Here is a 21,746-nt window from a genome sequence, read left to right on the forward strand (position 1 = left end):
TGGCCAATATTATTACTTTCCCTGCTTCCACCCCTTCAATCCCCAAATATTTTAGGCATTATAAGTAACACATTTCCACATAACGGCGCTGAAAAGTCAAGAAGCAGAATGTCTCAGCAAGAGGAGCTATAGGAGGCTCTCCCTCGCCTTCTAAGCTGGTGCCCAGGAGGCTCTGACACTATTGAGAAAGATGGAGAGGGAACAAGGATACCCCAAGGGAGGAAAAGGATGCTTAAGGGAGGAGATTGGTCCCCATTTCCCAAAATGAGGAGAGCTGGGCCAACTCTGGGAACAAGGGAACTCCTCCAACTTTGCAGGAGCACACTTGATTCCATGAGCAAGAACTGAACGCCCATACCTCTGGGCCTGTGGGATACTTGGTAGCATGGAAAAGTTTTATTCACATATACCATCAGCATGAGAACCTCTACATTGGAGAACCAGCCAGTCCTTCTAGTCCACTATCACTTTTATGAGAAGTGAAACACTGACAGATTATGACCTGGCTTTTCATGACAAATTTCTCTTCTTCTGACAATAGAACTGCTATTGTCATTCTTGTGTCTCTCTGATTATACAAGCATGGGGCTCTCTGGCACCCTCTTCATATTAAATAAGTACTTGTTGACTGACTGATTATTCCTCTTTTGCTGATAATGCAAAGCAAAATAGGTCAAATGAGGACTGCTGGGATAATACTCTGCTCTCACCCGTCAGACAATTTCAGCCAGAAACCATCCCAATCCCTGCATCAGTTCGCAGCCCTTTTAGTGGATACTATGGTGCTCCACCCAGACCGCCATCCAACCCCTGTAGAACCAAGGCTCTCAATCCCCCAGCTGCCAGAAGTGTCAGATACTGACAGTTCACAGCCAAGTCTCTCTCCAGGCTAAAGACAGCTGCCTCGCCCAAGGTTACAATGCCTCTTTGAAGCCACCCACATCCAATGCCTGGCCATTGGGGTGGGTACAAAGGGCTGGCTCCCTTGCCTCTGTGGAGACAAGTCTGAGGGGCCAGCCCAGCTCCAGGGCTCCCCATGGGTCCCTGAGTTCTCTAGTGCAAGATGCACTGCTATTCAACTTCTCCCTTTGCCCCATTCTGCTTCTCTTACTCCCTCACAGGTGTTGGCCCTACAAACACTTCCCAGTGCTCACCTGCACACAAATCTCCATCTCAGAATCCGTGCCCCCAGGAACCAAACAGAAGCCCCTTCCTCCCCATGCTGTTTGGTTTCTAATATGTCTGCTTATTGCTTCTTCATATAAACAGACATCTCTATCTATACATACGTGTATATATTGTGTGTGTTTGTATTGTAGGAGCATATAGATCCTTTTCACATTTAGTCTGTATCCAGTCCAATCAGGGCCTGTTTCCAATGACAAAAATCTGATCTGAGATGACTTAAGCAAAAGGGGTTCTACTGGCTCACAGAATGGGAAAGTTCAAGAAGGAGTCTGGCTCTAGCAACAGCTTGCTCCGGGTTCAAATGATGTCACCAAGACCTATTTTATTCCTCTCACTCTATCTCTTAGCCCTGCCACTGCCATGTAGGCCTCATTCGGAAAAAGTCTGGACCAGTTAGCTGTTATCACAAGGACGACGACAAACCAGCAGCCACAAAATACCAGAGGCTTCCAGCAATGAGCATTTCTTTTTCACACATCTGCCAATCAGCTGATGTCAACTGAGTTTACTCATCCCCTTTGGGGGTCAGTTGAGTTAGGTTCTGGGTGGCTCTGCTTCACATGGGGCTCCAGCTCAGCTTGGTTCCTCAATGCAGGCTGGGGATTCGTCTTGAGGTTGGGCTGAGGGGGCAGCAGCTACTCTGGGAGATTCTTCTCACAGCCACAGCAGAAGGACAGAGAGTGAGCCCTACTGCACCAGCACATTTCAAGCCTCTGCATGTGTTACATCTTCTAACATCTCATGGGCCAGAGCAAGTCACTGGGCCAAGCCCAAATTTAAGGGCTGCTCAACATCAGTGCAGTGAAGAAGCAGACTCCTCTCATGGAAGGGCAGGGAGGAGACTGCACATGTTTGAACTATAATCAAACCTAAAACAGTGCTTCCCTCATCACAGTCCCAACATAGATACAACCTCTTCCATATTTATTTCTTGCCAACTGCAAGTCCCAGGAGAAGCATGTCTGCCTCAAGTCCCAGCAAAGGTCTCATTGTTTCTCACTGGCCTAGCTGCATCCTCACCCGTCCCTGCACCAGGTACTGTGACAAACAGGGTCACCTGCGTTGACAAGAGCTGGGAGGTGGATCACCTTGTTCAAACTGCGTGGGTTAAATTCTACAGACAGAAACCAAGACACAGTTACAAGAATGATAGTCAGAGGATCCTGGGCTGCAATAAACCACATATGTCCACTGGAGAGACCTCACTCCCCCACCCCCCAGTGCTCCCTTCTCCTGCTCTTCCTCTGAATGCTGGCGCTGTTTCTCAGGGACTTGTACCCATTACACTTCTTGTTCCCCTCTCTAGTTCTGCACACAAGAGTTTTGCTTTGGCCTCTGGAGTGCTGGGTTCAGTCTCCCTCATGCTTGCCCCTCAGGCCGCCCTCCATAGACGCTCTCAAAATTGCCCTTTCTCTTAGGCTTCCTTCTCCAGAGGATCAGTCTCAGGACATCTATTTCTCCATGGGTGCCCACCCTGGCTGCTGGCCCCTGTGATTAAAGACCTCGCTGGCATCCCCCTTCTCTTCTCCACGTCACGTCGACATCCCTGCCCTCCTGCCCCGACCAAGGGCTGCAACCTGCCAGGCCACACACTGGCCAGCCTGACGGCCAAGTCGCTGGACCTGACAGATCTCATGTGGCTGCCCTGGGGCCTCTCTCAGGTTTGTTCTTCAGGAGAGAGATTTATTTCCCTGAAGTTTTAGGGCAGGAAAAGACTCGCTTCCTGGAGGCATGCCAAGAAGGAGGCAATCCACCCAGGAAGCAAACAAGACCTTTTTCTCTCTAGTCTTTCCTGCTTCCCCGTGTCAAACCTCCCTGCTCCCCCTGAGTGAAAGGAAAGCTGTCAGGATCAAAGCCCCCTGCATTTGTGATGAACCGCTGCTGGCTGGACCCACACAGGAAGGACTGTCAGCTCTTTAACTCCTTCTTACCCACTATGTGCTGGCTGCATTCATAAGACTTCTGGAGTCACGTTTCAGTAAACGAAACATCTTTTTATGAGCAGAGAGCCATGCCAACTGGAAAGTTTGAAAGAATGATTAAGGACTCAAAAGGCAACAAAATCCGCCTTGGAGTATTTCTTGATCTCCTCAATTGCTTCCTAATAGATGATCTAATATATTTGCCCCAGGAGAGGGAAAAGACTGAGAACGTGGGCTCTGGCGGCAGACTGGCTATATTATTCTCTCCCCACCTCTCTCTAGCTGGGAGACCTCAAATAAGCTATTTAGCCTTTCAGCACCTCAGTTTCCTCATCTGTAAGTTGGAGATAAGAATTATAGGGATCTCGTGGTATTGGTGGAAGGAATAAATACGATAATGCATACTATCGTATGCACTTAACACAGCGTCTGGCATATAACACAAGCATCAATAACTTTCGTTGTGGTTATCATTATAACTATTTTTATTATTCCAAAGGAGGAGAGGGGGCAAGGTTGTTGAAAGCCAAGTGCCTTAAAAGTTACAAGATGTGCTCTGCATAATCAAAAATCACACAGTCTCAGAGTCTCTGGGCCTTCAGGCTCTGTTAAATAAGCACATGACAGAATCTTTGCCATACAAACCAAGACAACAAAATGTGATCATTTCACAAAGAAAAAGGAGTTATAGACTAAGATTACTTAGCAATCGTACAGGCAGAACTGGGAGCCAGCTTACATCATGGGCCAGCCCCAGACCTCTCGTTCCTGAAATATCTTCTAAGGGCCCTGGCTTCATGATACAGCAGTGAACAACAGCGGTTTGCAAACTAACAGGAGAAACAAAGATATACGTTGCTAACTATATGTCTGTTGTGAGTGCTCAAAAATATAAATAAAACCGTCTGGAAGAATTTTGCAACTCTGCACCTGCTTAACTCCACATTTCCTTATGGACACTTTAAAGTCTTCATTGTGGAACCCATTTTAGGTTGCTTGTAACTCATGGCAGAGTTAACTTGTCGAGAGAGCACCCAGTGCTTTTGAGATTCTAGATTGTTCCATCAAATTATAGATAAGAACAGACTGGGACTTTGGTAGTTTGGCCTTGGTAATTTCTAAGACATTTAACTTCTTGTCAAATAAATTTTATTGATTTACTTAAATGAGTTTACAGCCATGAAGACCTTCTGATATTCACCACCATCACCCAACCTGGGTCTGTCGTAAACCACAACACTGCAAACGAGGATGGCCACAACGCCTGAGGAAACCACAGTGCAAAACGCATCATTGAGGCTTATTTTCCTAGAGCCATATTAAGGAGACACAAGATGGTTTCAAGAAATAAACTGTTAAATTTACAGAGTGAAAAAAAATCTTAGTTTTAATTATAGTCTAGACTGCCTATCTGGGCAACCATCTCGCCTGACACAGAGTAATTTGTGGAAACGTGGGGTCAGTAAGACAGCAACAAACGAGGGTAGCTTATCCTGACACGATGTGGGAAACTCGCTTCCTCTCCACTTGCTGGACAAGCCAAGTAGATAGAAAATTAACGAAGGGCAAAATACTCGATAAGACTCTTACATAAAGGTCCAGTAGAAATGGCAATAATAGTACTTCCAGATTCTTTATTTATCCCTGTGATATGTACATGAAGCCTTTCAGCAGCTTATGAACTCCCCTCATCACTGGATCTAAAATGCCATCAACTGGAATAACATTCTCTGTTGACTGTGAGGATCCAGTGGACAACCGTCCTTTAAGACCTTCCAATTCTCTTCTGTGCAAATGAGTTTCACAATGTCAGAGGATAAAAGGAGTTGATCTACTTAAAGAATTCTGGCAGAGTCAGATTCAAAAAAATTTTTGACACTTCATGTGTGAGCAAACTGGGCACTGATGAAGAGGGAGGAGGGCATTGAGAACAGTGAATGACATGGTGGTACAGTTACCAGGAGAAGTCTTTCCTCACCACAATGAAGGAGGAAGGGGAGGAGGAGGAAACGGGGAACAAGAAGAAGAAAAAGAGGAAGAGGAGGCGGAGCAGAGGAGGGGGAAGAGGAGGCGAGGAGGAGGAAGAAAACAGAGGGCTTCAAATAGACTAATAATAAAGTCACAAGCACCTTATTTTAATCCATTTTTTTCATCTTGCTGATTTAAAAGAGGAAAGGATGGGATGCAAGGCATTGTGACGTTTTCCCCATTGCTACTAAAGCTATCTCCTACAAATTAGGGACCTGTGACTTAGAGAGAGAGGAGCACTGACTTAATGACGCAAGGAAAATTGAACCAACGTGGATTGAATGCTGCCAGACAGCCAATCAACGCGGCAGTGACAAGAGAGGAGCCGTCTGGTGAGACCCACAGCACTTCACAGACCGCGGGGACCATCAGGGAAGGGAAGTCTTGGTCAGAGCTGCCGTCCACTTGCGCAAGGCCCGAAGCAAGAGCGCACACAGAGGCACTAATCCCTTACATCTAAATATTTCAAAGTTTTAAGTCAAGCTCACAGCTTCTAAACAAAATATTTTTTTCTATTTAACACATTTATTTCTATTTGACAAATATTCCTTCATAATAACAAAATTAAACAATAGATGGAAACATATGGTTTTTACATCACCGAAAGTCAGTAAAATAGCAAAAGACTAAATTTCATTATTATTGCTCAGGTCTGGGTATTCTGATGATGGCCAGTGATGTTTAGATGAGTAATGAAATAAAAAGCTACATAATTCTTAACTTATTATGTATTCATTTCATAAAATTAATGTCCTTACATTCATTTAAGTAAAATTTGTGTTAAACTGACAGTAATTATATGAAGGATTAAAATACAAATCAAATTATATTCAACAGGTATGAAATCTGCATATATCTTAAAAAAATGTAAATTAAGCTAAATGTAAAAAATTTTTATTTATGAATTCAAAAGTTATTTTCCATCTAAAATATTGAAAATTATCTCTCAAAATTAAAAATCAAAATACAAATTATGTATGAATAATATGAAAGCTTTAAATGATACTTATTTAAATAAAGCTGAATTTTTATTTAACTTTTTGGAGATATTAATTAAATTTTATTCAACATTTTTCTAAAAAATAAAACTATTTCTAATTCTAGCCAATTCAATATCCATTAATTGGCAACGTGAATTGGTATTTTGCTTCATGCATTTCAAGTCTAGATATGTATGTGTGTGTGTGTGTGTATATATATATATACAGATTCAACAGTAATATGAGTTGCTTAATGTCTCAAAATATTCCTCAGCCACCATGTGCAACTGTTGTGAATACACAATAATTCTTGAGTAACTCTGGAACCACTTATTAGAACACAAAATGAAGCAAGTAAATGGACCTTTGGGACTACGAAAATGATTCTTTTCTTTAATGCAAAATCTATTGCATTTATGCACAGAAAGAAGGATTTGACAAGTCAGTAAAAGTTGTGTTTTCTCTTACCTGGGTGTTTCTGCTGCCCCAGTCCTTCCCGCACTCAGACCCAGTGCCTGTCTCAATCCAGCAGCAGAAGGAGCCACAGACATTCACAGCATTAGGACTGTCACCCTTTGTGCACAATCAAGAGAAAAAATATGGAGAATCGGTTCCCTGTGTCCTAAACAATGTCAGTCATGAGAACGGGCTTCATTTGGGGCGAAGGGTTGTATTGTGCAAGCACTCGTGGCCAGATTCAAAGAAATCAAAGTGCATAGTGTTTCGTGACGTAGGGGGGACTTCTAAAGGTTAAAGCAGAACACCTCGCCTGGGTAGAAGAAAGGTTCCAGTTGTGGTTCATCCTCAAGGCAAAATAAAATAAATTTATGTTACGTTGTAAGATTGTAATCAATAACGCACCATGCTGTGTCTATTCTTTTGCAGTTCTTTAAACTTTTGTTCTTACACAAAAACACTTGTGTGTTTTTCCCTACATGTTTTTTACAGTGAATAGTTAATACATGAAATGATGGCCGCCCAGCATGGGACCTTGGGCCGCTCATTTTCCTTCTGTTTTCTCATGTGTAAACTGAGGCAGATGGACATATATTTTCTGCCTTAATATGATATACTTCTCAAATTGCTATCTTCTTGCTGAAGGAGAAGCAGTCTTTAGTCTAGGAGAAAGAGCAAAAGCCCCAGAGTGAATGAGGCCTGGTTAGCTCTGTGATTTGGGGCAAGATATTTAATCTCTCTGGACCTCAGTTTCTTCATCTGTAAGGTGGAGACAATTCTGACTGCCTTAGAGAATACTGTTCAGGATTAAATGAATTAATGCAGATTAAGTCACCAGCAGAGTGCCTTAGGTGCCAGAAACGTATATCACATAAAGCTAAACTGACATTTGGAAGAGAAAGCAAGAGGGAACCTGTGTGTGTGCACATGCATATTTATTGGAAAAATTTAGGATGTATAGCATAGGATCTGGGGTGGGGAGGATGGGGAGTGGGTTGGAACTCAGCGAACCAGAAAAGAAATTGCTGATTCCTGAATTGCTTTTGATAGTTGGAGAAAATTAATTTCTTTAGATTTAAAAAAATGAGGCAAGAAGCATCTATGTTTTAGAGTAAACTTTTTATTGAAGGGTAACATACACGTAGAAAAGTTAACGATTCACAAGTGTCCAGTTGGGAACTTTTTCACAGAGTGTGCACACCCACGCATCCAGCATCTCGTCAGGAAGTAGAACATTATTAGCTCCCACACCAGCTGCCCTGTGACCCCCTCACCCACTCACTAACCACTGCCATACCCCCTGCCAGAGGGAACCACTTGTCTGATTTCTAGCTCCAAGATTCCTTGGCCTGGTTTTGAACTTTACGTAAGTGGAATTGTGTAGCATGAGCTCTTTTGTGTCTGGCTTGTTTCTCTGAATATTTTGTTAGTGAGGTTCTTCCCTCTTGCCGTGTGGGGTTGTGGTTTGCTCATTCTCGATGCTGTCTCACATTTCAGTGGGTGAATATGCCTCGGTCCTTCTACTCATTCCATTCTTGCTGCTAGGAACATTCCAGTACATGTCTTTTGGTGAGCTTTTGTGCTGGGAGTGTACCTAATAGTGCAATAGCTGGGTCACGGGGTGTGCATGCGTTGAGCTATTGTAGACACTGCCCAACAGTTTCCCAAAGTGGCTGTACCAATTTACACGCCTACCAACAGCATAGGAAAGTTCCAGTAGCTCATTTTAAGATACTGACCGAGAAGGGGCCCTATCCCTTGGCTTCTTGTGGTGGTGGGTTTTGGTGAAGAATTATTATAAATGACTTCTCTTCCAGTTCTCCGCTTTGGCTCACAATGCAATGCGATGACGCATAAAGCCTTCCCTGCAAACCTTCCACACCCTCTGCTGCACCATCCCCATTGGGAGTATTTGGTGGGTCCCTCGCCATGTTCCGAAAATCGAAAATTATTTTTGACAACTCTTTCAAGCTGATGGTTCAAACTGACAATTATGATCAAAACACATGTTATACATACACCGAGAGGAAATGACCTTGCACAAAGGAAATATTTAAGAAATATTTGTTGACTAAAGACATTTAAAGGACAATTTCACACCAAGTACAATCTACTTTACCAATGGAGACAGGATTTTTGGGCCAAAGTCTCCTCGTCTCCCCTCCCTCATCCACAATTTCTCTGTTAATACAGAGTGCCGCGGGCTTTGCCATTACTGTAGCCCCCAATGGGCTCAGGCATCACCCCAAATCTTCTACTTGTTGCGATGTAGTAAATGCTGAAACAAACTAGCCACCCCCCACCCCCAGTCAGATTCTAGCTCCTGGAGAACTGGTGACGCCAAAGCGCGAAGCTGACACTGTCTAATTGTCTCTGAGCAGGAAAGTCTGAATGGCCCCATTTGAATCTCTCTTTCATGTGGCAATGGGAAAAGCAGGCCGTTTGCACATGACGGATAGAGTGCAAGACTCGCTGTAAATGTTGTTTATACTGCCTGGGGTAGATCAAATGACTTGAAGGATTAACATATCAGAATAAAAAGACTCAGATGCATGAGGAAATGCCAGAAAACCCCACTTTCCTCAACACTGAGTCATTTTTCGACAGATTCAACTTGGCAAAAAATTATGTTGGGATATAGTCCCTGCTCTGTTATAGGAGACTTTGGAAGCAAAATGTAAAAAGGCAACTGTTGCATGAAACCATTAGACCCCAGATCCAATTCTCTTCCTCTGTCCACTCTTTCAGGGATCTCCAAGCAAGAGAGGCCATGGAGACAGAGCCTGAGCTCATAGGCGCGAATTTCTCCTGGCCCATTTTTTTTCTTCTTATATGCTCAAGGAAGTAGACATCCAGAGCTGGTACTAAGTCCTGCTAATACTCAGCAGCACATGCCATGATGAGCTCATTACTGAGCCACTTACATAGTCCTTCCATTCACACGTCTATAGATAACTACCAGGAGAATGGGAAGCTCGCCTGGGTGGATTGCTTCCAGAGAGCCATCCTTCCTTTATCCACCAGGATTGTCTGCCATCCCAGCAGTCGGGCCCAGGCCTAGTATTTATGTTCACTTTCACATGTCTGTGTCATATTACAAGTAGCACTGAATTCCTCCTGCTGCCTTTTGGGGTGGGGGTTATAATATTTTTCCAGCACTGTTTATTTTAAATTTCAAGTTATTATTGTTATTTCTTCTTGGTGGTTAAAAGTCCAGTTGGAAAGGTTTTCCACAAGACTGAGAATTCCTGAGAAACTCTAACAATATTTAGCATTCATGATTACCTAGACGGACATATTTTAGGAAAATTGCATTGCTTTTGAATGCCTTCCTGTGAATGAGCTCGAATGTTGGGATTCTGTTAGATTGGATTTCAGAACATATTTAACACATTTTCATCTGGCAACCTTGGGATGTCTCCTCAATAACAGTGATTATGAAAGAATTATTATTTGGTCTGAAAACATTTGTTCAGGATGGACAAGGCTTCCTGAAAAAATGTTGTACATCTTTATGGCTGACATTTTTGTTGTTTTGAATTAGGTGGGGTTTTTTTTTCACCACCAGTTTGAAATATTCCACTATAAAACTCTTCTTATCCTACCTCAAACAAAACCAGTAATTTTCCCTGAGAATTATAAGAACTAGAATTAAGTCACATCCATGAAAATACTTTTATTAGTTGGAAGCCCAAGTATCCCATACTTGTATAAATATAATGATGCTTGTATAGTTTCTCATTTCTTAGGCTGGTGATCCAAGGAAACTGAGTACAATCCTTAAAATTTAATTTTTTCTTGGTAGACTTCATGTTTAACGGAAATCAAGATTTCTTCTTTCAAGTCCCCCCAAAATTTCTTGAATAATTTGTGAGAGTTATAGCATACAGGAATATCCAAATAAGGCAACCTTAAGGATCTAATCTTTTGTGCATAGAGAAAAAGCATTGACATGAAGGAGCAAAGTCAAATTCAAGGACGAGACAAGGATAGATGACATAAAATCCTGGAGAAAGAGATAGGAACTTAACGAAGGCATCAAAATCCCTTCAGGGCAAATGTGGAAGTCTTTCCTCACAGGTCTCTTTAGAGATAAGAAAACCAGAGGTTGAGAAGACTGTAATTCTAGAATAATACCATGAAGGACAGATGTTTCTTCTGGCTTCCCTTCTGAAGGCTCTGTCCCCATTGGTCAGTTAGAGGTGTCCAGTGTTTATCACCAGTCCTAAAGTCTAAAATCTCATCTATGAGACCCAAAATATCTCCTCTTATTTGACCAGCTATTCACCTCTCACTGGATAGGATCACAAAGTTGAAGAGCCTATTCTTCAGGAATGTGACCTACGTGGAGGCTACAATAATTCTTCCAAGCTATGTGAGCTATCAGTTTTGAGGGGCTTTTAAGTTTTGCAGGGTTTTGAAGACGCCAGAGTAATGCACCTTCTACCTCCTTCTCCTCTGAAAAATTACCCTAAAAGAAAAAGAACAAGAAACAGAAAAACACAGACTCCATCTTTGATAAAACTAGAAGACATATGCAACCACAAACTGCAATATATGAAGATTAAAAGTAGATGGAGAAAGTTTAAATAATATAGCAGAGTGAGGGAAGGTCAAACCTAAGGGTCCTCAGAAGGAGATACTGATAAAAGTTGTCCTGAAAGAAAAGAGACAGGACTTGGGAGCTCCAGATGGGATTATTCTTACTTGGAGAGGGGTGTGAGGCAAGGGGCATATTGGTTAAAAGGCTCAATAGGAGGAGACTTCTGCTTCTAGTAGTATGGCAGATTTGATACAATCAAGTTCCCTCCTGCCAGAATGCTTTTAGATCCTGGAGAAACTACGACAAAGACCATTTTAATGCATTTGGGATTACTGAAAAGTAAGAAAAATCTCCAGTTGCCCCCCCTACACCCTCATATGAGGGGGAAAATAAGAGCTAACTGAAACCTGAGTACAGAACCACAACAGTAAGTAAACTCCTGAGGTGACTGCTCTGCTGTCATGGGAACAAAAGTGTCAACACCTGAGTTGGGGTTGGGAGACTAATCATGGCTCCATGTGAAGATGAGAGAGATGACTGTGAAGCTCTCAATTAATCCAGGGCTGTGAAAGTACATACATGGTTCCAGCCCAGCACATGCAAATTCTCTCGGAGGAAAGCATCCTAGAATTCTCAAAGATGAAGTTCTACAAAATATGAGTGCACAATCCAAAATTACCAAACAGGAAAGGAAAGAGGCCACTTAAAAGTGAGAGTGAGCTGAAACAACAAACTCAGATTTAGCACCTAAGAACCTCAGATTTTAGAATTACCAGATAGAGACTATAAAATAACCAAGTATACAAAATTTAAAAGACTGAATTTTTTAAAAAGGAGCCAAGAACAAGAGACTACCAAGTATTGCTAACTATGTTTGAACAATGAACAAAGTGAAATATATAATCATTGACATTTTCAACTAAATGAATGAGTTAACCAATAGATTAGACTCAACTAAGGAAAGAATTAGTGAACTGGAAGATAGATCTAAAGAACTTTCCTGGAATGTAGCATAAAGAGGCAAGGAATTAGAAAATATAAAAAGGTAATTAAGAAACATGGAGGGTAGAATCAGAAGGACTTATATACATACAATTGGAATTTGAGGGAAAAAAAGAATAGAGAAAATGGAAAGAGGCAATATTTGCAGTGATAAAGGCTGAGAATTTTCCAAAACTGATGGAAAAGATAAATCTACAAATACAAAAAACATATTGTATACTAAGCAGGATTTTTTTTAATGTAGTGGATTTGTAGAATTCTAAGGAAAAAGAGAATATTAAAAGCACCCATAGAGAGGAGTGAGGCCACCTACAAGAGAATAAGAATTAGGACAGCTAGAAAAGAGTGAATGATATGTTCAAAGTGCTGAGGGAAAATAACTGTCAAATTAGAATTGTATACCAAGAGAAATAACTTTTAAGAAGGAGAGTAACAAAAGTTTTTTTCAGATAAACAAAAAAAAGAAACAAGATTTACCTTCAAAGGACATTGACCAAAGAAACTTCTAAAGGATGAACTTCAGGAATAAGAAAAATAGCCTCAGAAGAAAGATTGGAGAAACAAGAGAGAACTGTGAGCAGAGAAATTAGTAAATATACAGAAAAGCTGTCATTATATCTATGTATAGTCTGCATAAATAATAATAATTTTTATTTTGTCAGATGAACAAAGTGACAGGACTAAAATGATGTAAAGAGAATATCTAAGTCGGGAGGTAGATGATCAATGTGAAAGTAGACTAAGGTTGTTGATTTATTCAGATGCTGAAAAACTTAGATGTTGGTAAGTTAAATATGCAAGCAGACAAAAAAGTTATGAAGTTATAGAAGAATTGAATGATACAATTAATAACAATCATATAACAGAATTAACAATTAGAGTATACATGTTTTTCTCAAGCACACAGGGAGCACTTATAAAAATTTGCCACATTCTAGGCTATAAAGCATGTCTCAGCAAATTTTAAAGAATAACCATATACAGACTTTGTTTTCTGACCACAATGAAATGAAAATAAAAATCAACAATGAAAAATATAAATGAGAAATCACAATCCTAAATAATCCATAGATAAAGAAGGAATCATAATGGAAAAAAATTTTTAAATACAAGTGAATGATAATGAACCTATTACACATAAAAACAGAAATTTGTAGGATACAAATAAAATACTATTTTGAGGGAAAATTATAATCCTAAATGCTTATAGTAGCAAAGAAAAAGAAATTAATGTTAAGCATCCAGTTTAAGAAGTTAGAAAAAGAACATACCCAAATAAAGTAGAATGAAAGATATAATACAAAATAAGAGCAAGAATGTAGTAAATACTACAATTCAGTGGGTCTCCAAAATCAAAACTTGGTTGTTTCAAAAAATAAAATAAAATAGACAAATCTTTGCTTATCTTTGTCAAGAAAAAAAGAAGCAGGATTAAAATGTAATACGTATGAAAAGGGGTCCTTAAACACAGACACGGCAGACATTGAAAAGAGTTAGTGAATATTATGAACAACTTGATGTTGATAAACATTTTTTTTTCTTTTTCTTTTTTTTTGTGAGGAAGATTGTCCCTGAGCTAACATCCATGCCAATCCTCCTCTTTTTGCTGAGGAAGATTGGCCCTGGGCTAACATCTGTGCCTATCTTCCTCTCCTTTATATGGGACGCCCCCACAGCATGGCCTGACCAGCAGTATGGTGCACCCCCGGGATCCGAACCCGGGTCGCCAGCAGTTGAGCGCATTCACTTAACCGTTGTGCCACAGGGCCGGCCCCGATGTCGATAAATTTTAAAACATAGTCACAATGAACAAATTCTTAGAAAAATTAAGCCTAATAGAAATGAAATCAAGAAGTAGAAAGTCTGACGAATGTTATAACCACTGAAGAAATAAAATCAGTCATTAAAATAATCCCACAAAGAAAACATTGGGCCCAAATGTTATTACAGGTGAGCTCTACCAAAATATCAAAGAACAAATCATGCCAATCTAATACCAATTCTTCTGGAGAACTGAAAGTGGAAAACACCCTAATTATATAAGATCAGTAGACTACAATGCCCAAACCAGCTAAGGATAGAATGAAGAGGAAAAATTACAGGATACTCTCACTCTTGAGCCCAGATGCCAAAATCACAGCCAGGATATGGAGGAACCAATTGTATCAATTTCTAACATGGAAGAAACGATTGATAATGGAAGAAAAGATTGATAAATTTGACTACATTAAAATTAAGAATTACTGTTCACCAGACACAAACCATAAAAGTCATCAAAAAGAAAGTGAAAAGATACGCAGCAAACTCATCCTCTATGAAATATCAACTCACCCCTGCTAACAATGAACTTGTTCTAAGGATCTATTTGTGTCTTGAGTTATTAGCAGCTGATAATACGAGACTGTTGCAGTGAGTCTAACATTTAGATACCAAGTGCCCAGAACGGGAAAACAACACTTAACACTTTATTCAGTGATGTTTGGCATCACATAACACTCAATGTGCTACTTTATCAGCGTTCAATAAAGGTAATTATTCTTGTTTAGTAAACTACGAAAGACTGCATACCAGTTGTTCTTCCTGCCCTGATGAAAGTACCTAAAGTAACATGAAAAGAAGATGGCAACGTGCTGAAATGCATTTACGGAAAGTAAACACCGTTGGAAGATGCAGAGAAAACACGCTGAGGAGATGAAGAAACGAGTGTTGGAACACATTACATAATGCTCTGCAGTCGCGGTAAAGTGTGTTTCTATCATGTCTCAGCTTCTGGTATTTGCTGGATTTTGCTTCAATAATGAAGAACTCCTTGTTTGTGAGCCAATAAAGGAAAGATGGAAATAATTATTTAATAAACATAACATTTTATGGGAAACTTTAAGTCTGACCACTAATGAGATAGCTGCTTTGACTAGAGTGTTGGAGAAAGGAATGGATTCCACGAGAACGTTTCAGAAAGAGCTTGGCACCTGAAAGTCACCCCCTTCACCATTTATGCAGACAAGCACTCTCACCAGGGACTGAAGCCAGAAGTATGACAGTATGTCATTGGTGTGGTTAATTTTATAAAAACAAGACACAGAAATATGGTGAACCTTTATAATACTTTGCAGGGAGACAGATAATCGCTAGAAAATATTTTAAACTTGCTGGCTATTTCATGGAAGGGTTATCAATCTTCAACATGAGGTGGTTTTTTTTTAAGTTCCAAATTTTCCAACATTTTCTGTGATGACAAGCATCTGTTATTAGTATGCTATCTAACAATTAACTTTGAAAAATACACTCAATCCATTCCTTTCAGGTAAAAGTGACATCTCAACAATGAATAACTGCTTCTTTAAAAAAATTCAGGTTCTGGAGGGAGGATTTTGAAAATGGATATTTGGAACTGTTTCAATTTTTATGTAATTTTTATTGCCAAAAAAGATGTATGTGTCTTACCTTAAAGAATCTTTCACATCTGAATGCTTAAGAAACTTAGGATCAGAATTTTAAAATCTGTTTTCAACCCTGTTTAATGGATTTGCTAAGTATTTTTTTTAAATACGTGAATAATTTGTCACCTAAGTGACATCTGGGAATATGAAGATCCACTAACCAAAATTCCACAGACACTTTTGTACACCGGTGGTTGGGGTTAAAAAATGCATATCATGATCCATAAGTGAGCCCCTGGTGCACCATTGCATTTGGGATGTCGTTGTGGAATGTAGTTTTCAGTTATGTCAACCACTTAAGCAAGTATTAAAATAAATTGAACTTAGATCCAGACCTTCAAACATTGTTTCACGAACTGTTAAACCCAGATTTGTAAAAATAATGATGTATTCAAATCACACTGCTCTCACTAAAAATATTACTTAAAATCTTAATATTTTAGTAAAGGTAAAAATATTTTTGGTACCATTAAAAATAACATTAAAATTATTTTTAAATTGTGTTTTTAAAACTTTTATATTACTTTTTAAAATTTTTCATTTTTGCATATATTTTAGAATATGCATGCTCTATTACTAGAGTGCTAGATGTAGATAATTTAAAAGTAAATGCCCATACTGGGTGTGCATGCTCAAGAAATTTTATTTATAGAGCTGCAGGACCAAAAAGTCTCCATTTAAGGGCAGAAAATTTAGAGTCAAATGGGCCTCTCTTTGCCCTGACACTTTCTAGATATATAATCATGGTGACGTTATTTAACCTCCTTGTGCCTCATTTTCCTCATTTGTAAAATAAAAATAATATTATTTACCTCAGGGGTCAGAAACCAAATACTTACAGGAGATAGCTACATTTAAAAAAAGTCATGTGCCAGGGCCGGCCTGGTGGCATAGTGGTTAAGTTCATGCGCTCTGCTCCAGCAGCCCAGGGTTCATGTGCCAGGATCCTGGGCACAGACCTGCACACTGCCCATCAAGCCATGCTGTGGCCGCGTCCCATATACAAAGTAGAGGAAGATGGGCACAGATGTTAGCTCACCGACAATCTTCCTCAAACAAAAAGAGGAAGATGGGCAACAGATGTTATTAGCTAAGGGCCAATCTTCCTCACCAAAAAAAAAAAAAAAGTCATATGCCTCCATAGTCTATATTTTTCCCCTTTTGGTAGAGACAGGGATAAAAAAAAATTGTCCATTATGAGAAGCACTTACGCAGTATACATACAAAGATAAATGGGAGCCCATTGGATGCAGTGAGGCTTGTGACAAACTGGAAATGTCATCCTCACCTCAAGCACTCAACTGCTACTCAGTACTCTCTGATAGCTACTCAGAATTTCCAGATTTTCCTCTATTCAAAAGAATCTGGAAATTTGGATTTTTATGTGAGATGTCCTGATTTTTAAATATATTGGTGAAAAGATGCTCTTAACAAGCTGTAGGCAAAGAAAACACACCTTCAGCTTCCGGTGTGACTTCCATCCTACCCAAAAGATCCAATGAGATCATGAATTTTATCCCCGAGTTTAGCCTCTCATCAATGCTGGGGGTAGGCAGTAGTTGTGATCTATCAGATTAAGCTCCTAGAATGATCATGAAGGGGAAAGAGGTTTGGCGACACGGACATTGCCCAGAGGACGGATCTAGGTGGAGTGTTGGAAGAAAGGATGAGGCAAGGCAAAGAAAATGAAAGGGGAGAGGAGAGGAAATGACTTTCACCATCTGTTTTGCTTAGAGCTGCTTCTAACTACCTTCTGTTCTCTGCATTGAACTACTAAGATGATTTATTCAAAGCACCTGTCCTCAAGAGGCGCTCCAAATCTGGTGAGGGAGATAATTTTCAATGCAATGAACTCTAGAATCAAAGCACAGGCGATGATAGGATTACATTTGTGCTAGGGGAGGAAAGGAAATTGGGAATGCACTTCATAAAAGAGATGCTACGTCTGGGTTTGGGGGATGACCCAAGTCTACCACTCAGAAAAGGCAGAACAGACACTGCAGGCAGAAAGTATGTGCCACGCAACCGTGAGAAGAAGTCTACAGTGGTTCGGGGTGGCGTGGGGAAGGGGAGGTGAGAGATGAGGATGAGGCAGGAACGGGCAGGGTGCAGCCAGATTGTGAAGGGCCTCTGTAGGGTCTGCTACAGTGTGTTTGCACCACATCCCAGAGTGGCTGCAGCCAGATGACCACATTTATAGTACTTTAAAAAGATCCCTGGGTACACTGTGGAGTCTGGAAGGAAGGGAGGGAGCCTGGAGACAGGAAGCCGGTTTGACAACTGCTGCCGTGGTCCAGATGAGCTCATGATGGCGTGCCCATGAACAGAGGGAGCAGGACAGAGCTGGAAGCAGCTTTGAAAGACTTGGCCAAAGCTGCTTTCTCCTTAGATGTGCTGGACATAGAGGAGGCTGAAATGACCACTGGGACCTCTTTCTAAGATCCTCAAGAGGAGCTCCAAATCTGAGCTCCAAACCTCCTCTTCCTTTTGGTTCTCTCTCGATATATAGATATAGATATAGATATAGATATAGATATAATTTCTCTCTCTCTCTCTATATATATATATATACACTTTTTTTTTAACGAGGATAAACGTTTTAAAAAGGAGAGGGGAGGCAAATGAAAAAGCACCTTATCATGAGACGATCTTAGAAAACCACTCCTTATCAAAATAACCAGAAGTATATATGAAAAAGTTACAGCCCACACAAGTCCCTGGCTAAATAATTAGTCTCATGCTCTCGTTTCTCCGGACAGCCTTGTTTTATTCTCTTCTATATGAAATGCCACACAGTCTTCAAAACTCAGCTTCCGGTCCATTTCTGAATGAAGCCTTCCTTGACCGCCACCCTCTCCGCTACATCCCTTTCCCATAGTACAATTCATTCTTCTCCCCCACTGAACTCTCGTGACTCAGTAACCCTGTGCAACAATCCAGTATTGTGTGTAATTAGCTGTGTGTCTGTTTTTCCAGCCAACTGAATGCACCGAGTCTTACTCAGTTTGAGGTGTCTTACTCAGTCTCGCACAGTGCTGGGTGCCCTGGTAAGTGCTCGATAAGTGTGTGTGTAATGGAGGACCCTTGTACAAGGGGGAGAAGCAGGTAACAGTAGAAATAGCAATTTTTTTGATGCTATTAGTTGGTAAGGTAAAGTTTGTCACAGTACCTAGTGGGGAAAAGACTTGGCATTTGTAAAATTTTGACATGACCTGCAATACATATTAGAATCCTGGGATTTGGTACTGAGGAAAAAAAACAGTGGAGATTTGAGGAGATCTCTAAGTTTTTTCCTTAAGGTCTCCTTGCCTTTTCCCAAAGGGCCTAAATAGAAGTCTTGGGTGTAAAGAACCATGAACACACTGGCCATGTGTGGGGAAAAGGCCCCTCCTATGTAATTGGATATAAAAAAAGAAAATTTGTCTTCGAGAGGCACAGGATTTTGGCTGAAGTTCAGCCACATACCTATTCTAAGCTGAATTTGGGTATAGCCCTAATAATTACAGTTACTCTTTAGGAAAAGAGCCCAAGAGGTTTACCTGGAGATTTTTTCCAGATGGAAGCAGGTATGTGAGAAGCGCAATAATGAAGATGTAAACCGGATGAGGCCGTTCATGCCCCATCGTCTTCTCTCTGATCGCTTGAATGTAGGAGATGTTTCCCAGCAATAACAAGGATGATGCAACGCAGCCACCTAACAAACACCAGATGCCTGACTAGCCTTACAAGCTGTAGTGTTAAAGAGAAGTGGGGTGAAAACCCAAGTTTGAATGCCAGTTATCAATCTGTCATGAACCGATATCAAACAGAAACAAACCTCTTTATTCTGTCAGTTCCTGGGACAGGGCCATCATATGCCCTGCAGACCTGCTCTGGGTGCAGTTAGAGCCCTCGGGAATCTGTCCCCCTCCTTTAGTCTCTGAGTGCACAGTCTCACTGACTTAGTGACATCGGCAAGGACCCCCCATCTCCATCCCCGGGGCTCTACATCTTTCTAGATGAGGAGAGATTATCTGGATCAGCTGCCAGAAATGGAATATTCTGATCAAATTCATGTTTAGTATCACCTCTATTCTTTCTTTTCTCCATATGGATCCAGAACGTGGCTTATTCTTTTTCCTGTGGTAGCTAGAAATTATTAGGAGTATTAAAGTTAGCCCCCAGGAAAGAAAAAAGAAACTCTCCATTACTGAAGTGTAGAAAAATCAAGGTATACGATGCTTAATTAGCCCTCTCTGAAATAAGGCAGTCACACTGCAGAATATATTCTGGAAGGGCAAACTGTAATTAATTCTAAATAAATAAGAAATGATATGAACAGATTTTTCTGCTCGTGTAAAATGTACCTGCAACTGAACACCATCCACACAGCCAGTATCCACACTGGAGGCATTCAGCGTTGAGTCGGAAGTATAGCCTTTGAAGCCTCTGAACAAACTTGGATTTCCATTTGGGCGTGTACCAGCCATGTAACTAGTCTTAACAGTGCTGAGCGTTAGCTCCACACCTGTAAAAGGGGGATAGGACGACCTAGCTCACATTAGAGATGATGGATCAAGTGTCTGACTTATGAAGACGACTTGATACACAACACCACTAAGGTACAAAGAAGTCTGGTGTGAGATGGAAGCCCAGGAATAAAGCTTCAGGCACCGTACCACCACTGCTGCAACTCTCTCCTGTGCTAATAGGTGCAACCTCCTTACTTTGCTTTCTAGCTATTTCCACACCTTTCTATACCCTTACCCTGTCAGTACAGTGCTGGAGTAAGCACCTAATGCTTACCAGTTGACTTGCTCTGCTGCTTCTTCCTGAAAACGTGTCAGGTTCCTGCCCAGCCTGGATGACAAAATGGACCACGCTGTGTTTGCTGGCAGTGGTGGTGGACACTGCAGGGAGAGGAAATGTAAACTTCCAAACAAGAAGGAGGTTCCCCGCATCCACAATCTGACAAGTTAGTGTGGTTCTATAACCAACCCGAAAATTGGGGAAATCTCATGTGGGCTTGGGGCTCTGACTTGGTTCCCAAATCTCTCCATGGCCTTAGCCTACGATGGTTCCATAACAGCCCCTTGCTCGCATGACAGACTTTCAGGTGTCTGGGGTCAGAGCTGCCTGGTTTAGACCCTACAGTCATCTCCTGGCCAACTCCTCTCCAGGTTGGTCCAGAACAAGGCTGGCCTCTGGCAGTAAGTGGATGGGAAGACTTCCTGCCAGAATATTCTTCTCTGGCATGTGGCACTTTTTCAGGTCCCAAAACAAAATGGTGACATTTCTGTCAGTTATACACTGCACAATAAACTTTGGTTAGAAGTCAGGATGGGGTGCTTGTAAGCCTGTCCCCAAAGACAATTTTATATTTGACCTTTTTTGTATGCCAGCAACTTCTAGAAGTCATTTCATTGTTAAGATCTGGGTAATGACAGCAGTTTTCTGACAAAAAAAGAGTCACGATTCAGGTACATGGCACCTTTGCAAAAATCTCTTGATGATTTAAAAAAAAATACCTTGATGAATGTACAGGTACAAGGCAATGGAAGAGATGGGAAAGGTCACATGAATTTACGCACCAAGATCTGTTCTCCAGTTCTCGGGATTGCTGACCTGAATCCCGACATGGACCTGCTGCAGTTCTCAAGGGGCCTGGTGAGCACCACTGGGGCCCCCAGGTTCAACCCAGAACGCCGGGTTCAGGTGGCAGTGGCTCACCAGGACAGGCTAGTCCTCCAGAACAAGACAAATGAGAAGAGAGGAGCAAGAACTTCCTTCAAGCTGGAAGGCATGAAGCTTTGGGAAAACTGTTTGATCCATCTCGATAGAAAGACAATCAGTGATGACAAAACAAGCCATTTTTGAAAGTCATATTGAAATGTTTGTAAAATTAATACTAACTGAAGTTTTCTCACTAAAAGTTCCAAGGCAGTGGTTCTCAAACTTGAACAAGCAACAGAATCACATGGAGGGCTTGCTAAAACACAAATTGCTAAGAACCCTGCCCGCCCCCCCAAATTTCTATTGCAGTGAGTCTGGGAGAGTGCCTGAAAAATCTGTGTTTGTCCCCAGGTGATGCTGATGCTGCAGTCGGGGACCACACTTTGAGGAGCACTGTTCTAAGGTACACTACATGAAATTGTTGGCCTGTGAATTTGAGGATCCCAGGAACATGATGTAAAGAATTGGCTGAAAA

Source organism: Ceratotherium simum, chromosome 17 (genome assembly GCF_057802395.1).
Source record: "Ceratotherium simum simum isolate JZ-2026a chromosome 17, ASM5780239v1, whole genome shotgun sequence".
Lineage (NCBI taxonomy): Eukaryota > Metazoa > Chordata > Mammalia > Perissodactyla > Rhinocerotidae > Ceratotherium > Ceratotherium simum.